Source organism: Myotis brandtii, unplaced genomic scaffold, assembly GCF_000412655.1.
Source record: "Myotis brandtii unplaced genomic scaffold, ASM41265v1 scaffold7, whole genome shotgun sequence".
NCBI lineage: Eukaryota > Metazoa > Chordata > Mammalia > Chiroptera > Vespertilionidae > Myotis > Myotis brandtii.
In genome coordinates this window covers 1,366,334-1,377,982 of record NW_005370740.1, presented here as the reverse complement: position 1 = coordinate 1,377,982, position 11,649 = coordinate 1,366,334, and the positions used below count along the sequence as shown (strand labels likewise).

General features: G+C 40.7%; 1 pseudogene; it reads right to left on the bottom strand.

The window, feature by feature from the left end:
- LOC106724053 overlaps positions 1-11,649 on the bottom strand; it is a 34,328-nt pseudogene that overhangs the window by 737 nt on the left and 21,942 nt on the right.

Sequence of the window (11,649 nt, the reverse complement as noted above, 5' to 3'; positions counted from 1 at the left end):
GCCATCTCCCGGCGTCCCATGTGAGACTGGATCTGGTCGACCTGTTTGTGCGTTTGCTGGTACAGCGGTTCCATGTTGCCAGCCCAGCCGGGTCCAGTTCCGGCTTCCTCCGAACCTGATTCTGCTTCTTGAGTGTGTCCCTTATGGGTGCGAGGAGTTGAAATCTGCAGTTTGTTGGGTTAAGCTGCAAAAGCGCAGGTGGTTCCATTTGTGCCACTGGCACAGCTTGGGCGGGGATGTAAATTGAGTAGGGCGGGGTCTCAGGGAATCACCAGGGCAGAGCAAACAGCAATGGCGTCTCCGCGACTCCTCACCTCTCCAGGACTCCTCACCTCTCTGCGACTCTGCGTCTCCGCGTCCCCGAGTGCCAGCAAGCAGCTCCGTGAGAAAGCCGCCCTAGATTTCCAACCCACTGCAAGGCTGTCCCACTTCTCCCCGTAGTGGTCTGGGACCTTAGAATCCCGCCCCAAACAAGCTCATTGGATTCGAGAGTTTGTAACCCCTTTCGATTGAAAAAAACCGCGCATCCAGTTGCAGCCCGCCTGGCGCGCGACTCTGTACCTCTGTTCTTGGCGCCTCTGCATATCCTACTCAGTCTCAATGCTCTTCTTTCTTTCCTTCCAGTTGTAGAACTTCCACTGGGCCAGCTTTCCCATGGTTCTGAATGATAGCTGTTTTGTCTTATAGTTGGTATTTTCAATGTTGTTGTGGGAGGCAGCACACACAGGTCTGTACCTTACACCGCTATCTTGGTTCTTCCCTTAAGGTATTTCTTGATAAGATATTTTAAATGTATTTTAGAGAACTGTTTCTCAGAAACAACTGTGATTTTATTCTTGAAGCATTCAAAGTGAACAACATTCCCAAGCTATCTAGTTTTTCCATTGACTTTAACCTTTTCCTATAGAAACTGTTCAAAATTTCCAGAATAAAAAATTCCATCTTCGGCTCTGTCCAGGTAGTTGGTTAGATACACCAACTGATACACCAAGTTTGCTGGTTTAATCCCTGGTCAGGAAACATACAAGAATCAACCTATGATTGCATAAATAAGTGGAACAACAAATAAATGTTTGCCTCTCTGTCTCTCTCTTTCTCCCTTCCTCTCTCTCTCTAATCAATAAATTAAAAAATATTTTAAAAATTCTATCTTCTATTGGATAAGGTCCAAACCAAATCCAGGTTGTCCTTTTAAGATTCTTGACTTTGGGCACCCTCTTCAAGATAATCTGTGGGATCAGAGAACTTATTGTGTATCTTTTCAAATTGAAGCCATTTAATTAGAAGAGAATATGGAACTGAAGGATGTATATATGAAAGAGAATTGCTTCTTGGCACTCTTTTTTTTTTTGCCAGAGTTCAAAATCTTTTTAATAAGAAGAAAAGAAGATTAAAAATGGCAGCAGAGTAAGTGAATGCTGCATGGACACCCTCAGAGGACCAAACTAGAATTACAACTAAAATACAGAAAAACTTCCTGAATAATCAACAGAAGACTCACTAGAGAGAACCCAGATAACTAAGGACTAAAAGTGGAGACTGCATAGAGACTGGTAGGAGGGACAGAGATGTGAAAGGGCTGCCAGGGCTCCCATAGATAGCCACTGAAGTTCTGGAAAGATATCTCAGCTGTGGGGGGGTGCCACTGAGGACTCTGGGGTCTAATCCCCAAGCTGGTCCCCCCAGCAGAGAGCACCAGAACTGAGAAGGGTACCACATAACCTCTGGCTGTGAAAAGCAGCAGGGTTGCTGTCTGCCAGGGACAGATGACTAGAAATGCAGGCACCCTCTTAAAGGGCCAATGCACAAAACTCCCTGTGCAGCCACCCACCTTGTGCTCCAGCAAAACGAGGGCAGAAGGGACTAGATTTCTGTGAGCAGAAGCCAGGATCAGGGACTCTGCGGTTAGAGCTCAAAAAGCAGACACCCCGGTTTCCTGTATTGAGTCATTTCCTCATGCAGTGGAAGTCATCTTTCTCATGCAGACATTTGCTATGCAGGCAACCTTGCCTGGAGGAAGACAATTGATCCACCCTATTGGAAAACACCTTGCCCCATGGTGTGGAGTTGCTGAGGCCCATTAAGAGACTGAGAATAACAATTAGCATCCAGAGAGAAGCAATTGCCCCACCCTGTTGAGAAAAACTCTTGCCAAACCTGTGGATGATTGCCTGAGGCAATTAAAGACAAAATCCTATCTGTCTGTAGCAGAGGTGGTCTCTGGAGGTTTTGAGTCTTCATCTGCTCTAATTAGAAACAGCGTCTGACACTGTCCTGCACTAGAGATTAACAGGTGTAGCAGATCTACCTAATACAAAGTCACAAACCAAAACAGGCAGCCAAAATGAAGAGACAAGGAAACAACCCCCAAGTGAAAGAACTAGAGAATTCTCCAGAAAAACAGATAAATGATATGGAGATAAGAAATTTATCTGATACAGAGTTCAGAATAATGATGGTAAAGATGCTCAACAGCATTAGAAAAGATATAGTAACTATGAAAACAGAAATTACATAGCACAAATAAAGAACACATTGGAAGGAATACACAGCAGATTAGGGAAGTTGAGGATCGAATCAGTGAATTAGAATACAGGGTGGGAAAAAATCACTTAATCAGAGAACCAAAAAGAAAAAATAAATAAAAAACAGGAGGACAGCTTAAGGGAGCTGTGGGACAATGTGAAACGTAACAATATTCGAATAGCAGGTGTGCCAGAAGACACAAAAAGGGACAAAGGAACAGAGAAGGTGTTTGAAGAAATAATGACAGAAAACTTCCCTAGCCTGGTAAAGGAAAAAGTCACACCAGTTCAGGAGGCACAGAGAACCCCAAGCAAGAAGAACCCAAAGAGGCCCACGCTCAGACACATCATAATTAAAATGCCAAAAATTAAAGACAAAGAGAGAATCTTAAAGTCAGCAAGAGAAAAGCAAACTGTTATCTACAAAGGAGTTCCTATAAGGCTGACACTTGATTTCTCATTAGAAACTCTATAGGCCAGAAGGGACTGTCCTGAAGTACTCAAGGTAATGGAAATCAAGGATCTGAAACCAATATTACTATATCCAGCAAGGCTACCCTTCAAAATAGATGGTGAAATAAAGAGCTTCCCAGACAAAAAAGGGCTAAAGGAGTATGTCACCACCAAGCCAGCATTACAAGAAATACTAAAGGGATGGCTGTAATGAGAAGAAATAGAGAGAGAAACCTAGGCATACAGAATTAAAATGGCAATAAATAAATCCTTATCAACAATGACCTTAAGTATAAATGGATTAAATGCTTCAACCAAAAGGCATAGGGTAGCTGAATGGATACAAAAACATGACCCAACTATATGCCATCTACAGGAGACCCACTCACAGGATGAGAGTGAAGGGATGGAAAAACATTTTCCATGCAAATGGAAATGGAAAAAAAAGCTGAAGTAGCAATACTCATATCTGACAAAATAGACTTCAAAATGAACTCCATCACAAGAGACAACAAAGGTCACTCCATAATACTAAAGGGGGGTCTATCTTATAAGAGAATATAACCCTGGTAAACATATATGCACTCAATATAGGAGCACCTCAATATATATATATATATATATAAAAAACTTCTAGAGGACTTTAAGGGAGAGATCGATAACAACACAATCATAGTAGGGGATTTTAGCACCCTGCTGACTTCACTGGATACATCTTTCAGACATAAATTAACAAGAAAACAGTGACTCTAAAGGAAACACTGGATTAGATGGATTTAATTGACAGTTATAGAACATTTCACTCCAAAACTGCAGAGTATAAATTCTTCTCAAATGCACATGGATCATTCACAAAGATAGACTATATGTTAGGACACGAAACAAGTCCCTATAAGTTCAAGATGTTTGAAATCATATCAAGCATCTTCTCAGATCACAGTGGAAAGAAATTAGAAATCAACAACAGTAAAAACACCCAAAAAACATTCAAACACATGGAGGCTAAATATCATGTTATTAAACAATGAATGGGTTACCAACAAGATCAAGAAAGACATAAAAATAACTTCCTAGAAACAAATACCCCACAACCACCCCAAATTTATGGGACACAGCAAAAGCAGTCCCGAGAGGAAAGTTCATAGCACTACAGGCTTACCTCAAAAAACAACAACAACAACAAATCAACAATAAACTATTTAACCCTGCAACTTAAAGAACTAGAAAGAGGATAACAAGAAAAGCCCAGAGTAAGTAAAAGAAAGGAAATAATAAAGATTAGAGCAGAAATAAACAAAAACAATACAAAAAACAACAACAATACAAAAATCAATGAAACCAAGAGCTGGTTCTTTGAAAGGATAAACAAAATTGATGAACCATTAGCCAGACTCATCAAGAAACAAAGAGAGAGGACCCAAATAAATAAAATCAGAAAGGAAAGTGGAGAAGTAAACACTGACACCACAAAAATACAAATGATTATAAGAAACTACTATGAAAAATTATATGCCAACAAGCTGGACAATGTGGATGAAATGGACAAAATCCTAGAAAAATACAATCTTCCAAAACTGAATCAGGAAGAATCAGAAAACCTGAAGAGGCCCCTAACAACTGAGGACTTAGAAGCAGGAATCAAAAAACTCCCAGCAAACAAAAACCCAGGTCCAGACCGATTCACAGGGGAGTTTTACCAAGCTTTCAAAAAAGAACTAACAACGATATTTCTCAAACTATTCCAAAAAATCTATAGAAAGGAACACTTCCAAGCTCTTATTATGAGGCTAGCATTATCCTAATTCCAGAACCAGATAAAGACACTACAAAGAAAGAGAACTACAGGCCAATATCCCTGATGAACATAGATGCTAAAATCCTCAAAAAATATTAGCAAATCAGATCCAGCGATATATTAAAAAGATCATAAACCATGACCAAGTGGGATTTATTCCAGGGATTCAAGGCTGGTACAATATTCACAAATCAATAAACGTGATACATCACATAAACAAATTGAAAGACAAAAATTACATGATCACCCTCGCTGGTTTGGCTCAGTGGATAGAGCGAAGGCCTGGGGACTGAAGAGTCCCAGGTTCAATTCCAGTCAAGGGCACATGCCCAGGTTGTGGGCTCAATCCCCAGTAGGAGGCAGCCGATCAATGATTCTCTCTCATCACTGATATTTCTAACTCTCTCTCCCTCTCCCCTCCTCGCTGAAATCAATAAGGATACTTTAAAAAAAAGTACATGATCATATCAATAGACACAGAAAAAGTGTTCGACAAAATCTAAAACCCATTTTTGATAAAAACTCTCAGCAAAGTTGGAATAGAGGGAGCATATCTCAACATGATAAAGGCCATGTGTGACAAACCTATAATGAACATCATACTCAATGGGCAAAATCTAAAACCATTTCCCTTAAGAATAGGAACAAGACAGGGATGTCCACTTTCACCACTCTTATTCAACATAGTACTGGAAGTCCTGGCCACAGCAATCAGACAAAAAAGAAGAAATAAAAGGCATCTAAATTGGAAAGGAGGAAGTAAAACTCTCATTATTTGTAGATGACATGATACTGTACATAGAAAACCCTAACGATTCCATCAAAAGACTACTAGGTTTAATAAATAAATTTGGCAATGTTGCAGGATACAAAATCAATACCCAAAAATCAATGGCTTTTTTATACACCAATAATGAATTCTCAGAAAGATAAACTAAACAAACAATCCCATTTACCATTGGAACAAAAAATTAAAATACTTAGGAATAAACTTAACCAAGGAGGTAAAAGACCTGTACTTGGAAAACTACAGGATGTTGAAAAATAGATAGAAGAAGATATAAACAAGTGGAAGAATATACCATGTTCATGGATTGGTAGAATCAATGTCATTAAAATGTTCATACTACCCAAGGAAATCTATAGATTCAATGCAATCCCTATTAAAATACCAACAGCATATTTCACAGATCTAGAGCAAATACTCCAAAAATTTATATAAAATGAAAAAAGACCCTGAATAGCTCTAGCAATCTTGAGAAACAAAAACAAAATTGGAGGAATCACAATACCAGATTTCAAATTATACTACAAAGCCACCATATTCAAAACAGCCTGGTACTGGCACAAGAACAGGTACATAAATCAATGGAACAGAACAGAGACCCCAGACATTGACCCAAGCCATTACGCTAAATTAATATTTGACAACGGAGGCAATAGATTCAAAAGATTCTCTTCAATAAATGGTCTGGGAAAATTGGACAGATACATGCAAAAAAATGAAACTAGACCACTAACTTACACCATACACAAAAATAAACTCAAAATGGATAAAAGAGTTAAATGTAAGTTGTGAAACCATAAAAATCCTAGAAGAAATCATAGGCAACAAAATCTCAGACATCTCTTGTAGCAATATGTTTATGGGTATATCTCCTAGGACAAAGGAAACTGAGGAGAAAATAAACAAATGGGACTAGATCAAAATAAAAAGCTTCCGCACAGCAAAAGAAACCATCAACAAAATGAAAAGGGAGCCCATTGTATGGGAGAACATATTTGCTAATGATACATCTGATAAAGGGTTAATATTCAAAATATATAAGGAACTCATACAGCTTAACAAAAAGAGACAAACAATCCAATTAAAAAATGGGCAACGGACCTAAATGGACACTTCTCTAAAGTGAGTGGACATACAGATGGAACAGAGTGCAGAATCTCAGAGGGAAGGCGGGGGAGGGTGGGTGTATGGGAGGTAATCAACCAAGGACCTTGTATGCATATATGCATGGCCCAAGGACACAGAGAATGGGGCAGTGAGGGCCTGGGGCAGGGGGCGGGGACAGGCTGGAGGGGGCTAATGGGGGGAAAAAGGGGACATATGTAATACTTTCAACAATAAAGAATTATTTTTTTTAAAGTAATAAGAAGAAAGGATCGCCTGGCTGGCATGGTTCAGTGGTTAAGCATCGACCTATTAACCTGGAGGTCATGGTTTGATTCCTAGTCAGGGCACATGCCCAGATTGTGGGCTTGATCCCGTGTGGGGTGTGTAGAAGACAGCTGATCGATGATTCTCTCTCATCATTGATGTTTCTCTTTCTCCTTCTCCCTTCCTCTCTGAAGTTAATAAAAATACATTTAAAAAAAAAAAAAAAGGCAGGATTTAGGGTTAGTTTTTGTAGTCAAGGCTGGCCAATACCTCTGGCACAACTGGAACTCTTGGCCCTCAGAGCACACACTGGGTTCAAACTTGCTGTTTCCTGGTCCTTGCCCAAATGCCTATATAGGCAGTCCTCGGGTTATGTCGGACTTGACGTACATCGTTTCGTGGTTAAGTCGCCATCTCCCATTTACAGTATTTATAAAAAAAAAAAAAAGTTCCGTCATTTCGACTATGTACATATGAGCTTTATGTTTTTTATTATTTATTTACCACAAGTAAAGGTCAGGAATTGTTATCTTTCTTTTAAATATTTTTTACTGTTTCACTTCATTACTGCTGTGTATGTGCTCCATGTGAGTGACTAGGTGCTTATGTAGGTGGGTTCCAACTTATGGCGAAAATCACGTTATGTCGTGCCGTAGGAACGGATCTCTGACGTAACCCGAGGACCTACTGTACATCTCTTGGCACTGGAGAACCAGAGAGCATGACGGTGCCACAGTCTTTGAGGGAGTCTAGGGCTAGCTCATCCAAGGTGAGGATCTTGCCCCTGGTGTTGAAGAGTGGGTTCCCAGGGCTGCTCTAACATCTAGGTCAGTGATGGTGAACCTTTTGAGCTCGGCGTGTCAGCATTTTGAAAAACCCTAACTTAACTCTGGTGCCGTGTCACAAATAGAAATTTTTTGATATTTGCAACCATAGTAAAACAAAGACTTATATTTTTGATAATTATTTTATATATTTAAATGCCATTTAACAAAGAAAAATCAACCAAAAAATGAGTTCGCATGTCACCTCTGACACGCGTGTCATAGGTTCGCCATCACTGATCTAGGTATTGGGGTCAGCAATCTAGATTCCAGGAGATTAGGCCAGAAACACAGTCAGAAAATAGATCTGAGGCTGTTAAGTCTTAAGGGAAAGGTGGAACAAATGTTCAAAGCAGGGTCAAAGATTCAGGGTATCAGTTCCAATAGAGGCAGCAGCAGGGGTCAAAATGTGAGATTCTAGTTAGAACCCAAACTCAGGGAACATGGAGGCTACACTTTCAGCCAGACCCAAGACATGTAACAGTCATTAGCTGCTCGGACCAGGATTGGTTCCAGACTGTGGGTGAAAGCTAGGGTGAGTGGAGAGCATAGTGAGGAAACCAAGGAAAAACTATAGAAACTGAACCAGAGTTAGAGGATGTATAGAAAGAAAGAAGTCTAAAGTTGATGTACCTATCCATATGAACACTGAGAAGTGGCCCTTAGAAGAAAAAGTTAGAAGGCAAATCACTCACAGGGGAAGAAGGTACACAGGAAGAGACAGGGAGAAGTCTGTGACCACCACCAGGGGGGCACCTCCAGTTCCAAGACAGATTTGTTGATTTACAGCAGTACAGGGACACACTGGTGTGCCACAAGAATTCTTAAAACATGCTATACCTGACTACATAGGCACTGACCTCTTTTCCCTTAGATTGTCAAAGAAAATGACAACAGCCAACACAATGATAGCTGTCTGGTGTGAATGCCCTGTCTTGAACCATAAATATGTAGGTCATATAATAGAGTTGCATCTTATTGGTCACATCACATAATAAGGTTGCATATGATTGGTTAATTCTTGGTACCACAAATCCTTATACTCAAGTATAGACACCTGATTTTTTTTTTTTTTTTGGATTTTTTTAATCCTCACCGGAGGACACTTTTTCCATTGATTTTAAGAGAGAGTGGAAGAGAGAGGGAGAGACAGAGAGAAACATCGATGTGAAACACATAGACTGGTTGCCTCCTGCATGCACCCCGACTAGGGCCCGGGCTAGGGAGGAGCCTGCAACTGAGGTACATGCCCTTGACTGAAAATCTAACCCAGGACGCTTCGGTCCACAGGCCAATGCTCTATCCACTAAGCCAAACCAGCCAGGGCTAGACACCTGATTTTTTAAAGTCACTTTGGAGCAAAAAGGGTAGGTAATTACTATTATTATTATTATTGTAAATAAATCAAAATTAAATCTTTTTTTTGTCAGATTGGCAAAAAACATATTTCTTGGTTTCCGCAGAATTTTAGTAATTATGTGTGCCATGAGATGAAAAAGATTGAAAATCGGTGATTTACAGGATTGTGGAAGAGGGAAGAGGACAACAGAGTAGCCTTCAAGTGGAGGTGGGAGAAATATAACCAGCATTCAAACATACTAGAGTAACCAAAACATGCTTTCTAGTATTGTTAATGTTCTTCTCTAGGCACTATTACGAAGCTGGCTAGTGACACCAAGCTGGCTAGTGAGAAGAGGCCAGGTAAAAAAGGTTTAACAATGATAAAAGATAAAGGCAAGAATGAAAAGACGGAGGAGAACCAGGAAAAAGAAGGTGAGGAAAGAACAGTCAGGATATAATGGATTCGAAACAAATGTTAAAGGAAAGCAGTAACCCTTTAATAAAAGAGAGGCAAGTGTGGAAGGTCAAACCGATATGTGAGGAAATGAAGAAAAACAGGGGAAAACATCCAATTCAGGTTATGTGATTAATTCCACAGTGGCTTGTCACCTTTTACATCTCATCTATTAATAGAATATCTACATAGTAGCTGTGCTTTAGAAACACACCAAAATGTACCCTCTGCTCTTTAGATGTATGCTAACTTTTGTCAAAGATTAAAATATATGGTAGAATTTGAGGATGAATTTTAAATAATTAATAGTTCCAGGTAATAAAACAGCAAAACTGCAAACCTTGGGGCTGTTTCTACACAGAGGTGGGGTGAGGGTGGGGGAATATTAGAAGATGAAGTATTTTGAGATTAGTTGATTCATAAAAGATACACTGAAATATACATTTTCTTTAAGAAGTTGGGTGTTTTTTTTTTTTTAAATGCTGCCTTATAAAAACAAAACAGGTTATTAAAACTACCAGAATAAAGAGAGGGGAGGTGAGAGAGAAGTACCCAGACTCCAAAATCTATCACATAATGTTCATTACGTTTGCCATTCTCTCCAGACTTTACACTGCTCAAAGGTAGAAGAGGATCTTTGGTTTCATCACCATACACTTTGTGATTGTACCTGTCACTCAATAAGTACTTGATTAATTTGGGAGAAGCATCAGGGGCAGTGCTTCCTGTCTGAGAGGTGGAATACAGAAACCAGCCAGCTAAGGCCCTTTGAGACTTGAGTAGAATGCAATAAATACGAAATTGCAGTGATCAGTACAAATACCTGGGCATTCATTGTAGTTTTTCCAAATTTCTGGTCAGTTTTGGAGGTGATTTTCCCCACTTGAGGCTTAGAATTCTAACATACTGTAGAATGAAACATTTCTCAAGTGGAGGCCTCAACGTCCTTCTAGAGCAGCGGTTCTCAACCTGTGGGTCGCGACTCCTTTGGGGGGTCGAACGACCCTTTCACAGGGGTCGCCTAAGACCATTGGAAAACACATACATAATTACATATTGTTTTTGTGATTAATCACTATGCTTTAAATATGTTCAATTTGTAACAATGAAAATACATCCTGCATATCAGATATTTACATTACGATTCATAACAGTAGCAAAATTACAGTTATGAAGTAGCAACGAAAATAATTTTATGGTTGGGGGTCACCACAACATGAGGAACTGTATTAAAGGGTCGCGGCATTAGGAAGGTTGAGAACCACTGTTCTAGAGTCTTCTCTTAGCCTAAGGCGTGCAGGTCTCCACCCCCAACACAACACACTCCTCAGACTATCTCCCTTTTCCCACCCACCACCTTTCTCATTACACTGTGACGGCAGCTTTTCTGCAGCCTGGGTAGTTGTAGGACTCCAAGAGCGTCTTTTTTTTTTTTTTTTTTTTAAAGCTTGTCTTCTTTAGGGCGGTCTTACATGTCCGTTTCCGGGGGTGATGGGAGGGGGTCGCTCTTTCCACACCTCTGCTGATTGGTGCCTCCCCTACCCAACCCTTCCTGCTGCCCCCATCCTACTGAGTTCCAGCTTCACCAGCCCCATCCACCTTCTTCCCTTGGAGAAAGCCAGCTCCTTCGCCTAAGGAGCTTCTTGGATGGAATAAAAGTGTTAAATAACACGTGGAAACCACTTAATTTCTCTAGGCCTTAGATATCTGCTGAGCACAGTCCACTGGTTCTCCTGTACTACCATCAGCACCAATAACATCTGACCTCCCACGTGCGTCTTTCAGGATCTAGCCTCAGAAAGAACCATCCAGCGGGCCCTTTAAAAGAATGTAACCACTAAGGCCAAGTTGGGGGTGGGAGAGAGACCCTTATTGTCCTTATTCATCAAAGTCATTAAACTCCTCAGCCCCAGACACCTGAGAAGCGGAGCGCATCTCAGAGCAGTTCATAGGGTGCACCTCGCTCCCTTCTACATACAATTCTTTTTTGGGGCGCTCAGTTCCCTCTCCCCTCCCCCTCTCTTCCCGTGCAGCTGTCCGGGGCCGGGGTGGGGGCGGGGTTGTTGTTGTGGTGGAGCAGCCCCGCCCCCTCCTCGTGG